Source organism: Lepus europaeus, chromosome 5 (assembly GCF_033115175.1).
Source record: "Lepus europaeus isolate LE1 chromosome 5, mLepTim1.pri, whole genome shotgun sequence".
Lineage (NCBI taxonomy): Eukaryota > Metazoa > Chordata > Mammalia > Lagomorpha > Leporidae > Lepus > Lepus europaeus.
Genome location: NC_084831.1, coordinates 151,445,931 through 151,448,499, shown reverse-complemented (window position 1 = coordinate 151,448,499; position 2,569 = coordinate 151,445,931).

Sequence of the window (2,569 nt, the reverse complement as noted above, 5' to 3'; positions counted from 1 at the left end):
AGGCGGAAGATTAGCCTGTTGAGCCACGGCGCCGGCCTTGGCCCATTATTTTTAGGTGGGCTTCAGTGCTCCTCTTATTTACAACAGAACTTTACGATCCTTTCATCTTATTTATTTTCCTTGTCATTTTCTTCCTTTTAAACGGAATAGCAGGGGGCTGGCACCGTGGCTTAGTAGGTTAAGCCTCTGCCTGCAGTGCTGGCATCCGACATGGTTGCCGGTTTGTGTCCCGGCAAAAAGGAAGACCTTTCTCTCTGTCTCTCTCTCTCACTGTCCACTCTGCCTGTCAAAAAATAAAATAAAATAAATAAATAAATAAATAAAATGGGCCAAAGCACCAAGACCAGAGGAGAGATGTGCTTTTCTTTTTAAGATTTATTTTTATTTATTTGAGAGAGAGAGAGAGGTCTTCATCCTCTAGTTCACTCTCTAAATGGCTGCAATGGGACAGGCTGTACCAGGCCAAAGCCATGAGCCCCTAACTCCATCTGGGTCTCCCCCATGGGTGCCGGGCTCAAGCACTGGGCCATCTTCATCTGCTTTCCCAGGCGCAGCAGCAGGGAGCCACATGGGAAGCAGAGTAGCCGGGCGTCAAACCACTCTCCAACATGAATGCCAGTGTCCCAAGGGACAGCTTATCCCACTGCACCACCCAGAGATTCCACTTTTTGCCTATCCTTGGGAGGATATAATAACAATAGTAATAATAACATAATAACATATAGTGTTAGCCAGAGTGAAAGGAAATGCAATGTATCAGTTATCTATTGCCACGCGACACCAACTCCGATGGAATACAGTGGTTTGCACATGAACTTGCAAAGCGAGCAGAGCTCAGCTCAGAGCAGCTGGTCTCCGGTCCGCTCCGTGGTTGTGGCTCAGGTGGCACACTGACCTGGCCGTGACTAGGGGCCTCTCTTCCCTCCTAGGCCTCTGGTGGGCGGCTGGACTGCCTCCCAGCATGGGGGCTGAGCGTCAAAGCAAGAATCCCAACAGAACAAGGTGGGATGGCTGGCATTTTTAGGAGTCAGCCTTACTTTTGCCATTCCCTGTTGCTTGAGTCCAGTGTAGCTACTCGCCCATGAGGAGACACGAGGGCCCATGCGGGTTCATGGGGAGAAGTCCTGGGGTCCACCTTCTGACCATGTGAGGTGGGAGATATTGTTGAGGCCTCCTTAAGAAACTGTATTCCAGGGGCTGGCACCATGCTGTAGCAGGTAAACCTCTGCCTGTGGCGCCCGCATCCCATATGGGTGCTGGTTCAAGTCCTGGCTACTCTACTTTTAACCCAGCTCCCTGCTATGGGCTGGGAAAGCAGCAGAAGATGGCCCAAGTCCTTGGGCCTCTGCACCCATGTGGGAGACCTGGAGGAAGCTCCTGGCTCCTGGCTATAGCGTGGCCCAGAGCCAGCTATTGGGGCCATTCGGGAAGTGAAGCAGCAGGTAGAAGATTTCTCTCTCCTTCTCTCTGTATCTCTGCCTTTCAAATAAATAAATAAGTAAATCCTTAAAAAAAGAAAGTGCAGTCCATCCTGGGCCCTCTTAGACACTGCTATTGGCAGCATAAACTGATACAACCTTTGGGAAATGTGTAATTTGTAATGGAATGTAACTGGCAATATGTTTTAAAAGCCTTAAGAAAATATATAACCTTTGATCCAACAATTCTATTTCTGGAATTTATCCTAAGGAAGTAATAGAGGATATTTACTAAGATTTGCTACATGATGAATATTTATAATATCAAAACAAGATTAACCTAAAGTCCAAAATGGGAGGTTGATTAAATTCTGATACATCATTACAGTGGAATACAACACACACATTAACAATCATTTGAATGTATATTTTTAAACCTGAAATTGCTTTCACAATTATTTAAGAGAACACATCAAGTTACAAGAATGGTTCAGGGGCTGGCACTGTGGCACAATAGGTTAATCCTCTGCTTGCGGCGCCAGCATCCCATATGGGCGCCGGTTCTAGTCTCAGCTGCTCCACTTCCCATCCAGCTCTCTGCTGTGGCCTGGGAAAGCAGTAGAAGATGGCCCAAGTCCTTGAGCCCCAGTACCAACGTGGGAGACCCAAAAGAAGCTCCTGGCTCCTGGCTTTGGATCGGCTCAGCTCCAGCCCCGTTGCAGCCAGTTGGGGAGTGAACCAGCAGATGAAAGACCTTTCTCTCTGTGTCTTCCTCTCACTGTCTGTGACTCTACCTTTCATATAAATAAATAAAATCTTAAGAAAAAAGGATGGTTTAGTACATTGTGATCTTATTTTTGAAAAATAAAATGCATGGGTACTTAGGGATACCAAATACGTGAATAAAACCAAGAATGTACAAGCCAAAGTGTTAACAGTAGTTAGTGGTCGGTACTGGTGGGATTTGGAGTGTGTGTTTTCCTTTTTACTTATCTGTATTTTCTCATTCAATAGATATGTACACTTGTACAGTTAAAAACACTTAAAGGGCCAAGAACGTCAACTGTCAACTCATAAAAGAAGAAATACAAACTCAATAAATACAAGAAGCAACATTGTACTTCAGTAATAAAGGAAGTGGAAGATGCATG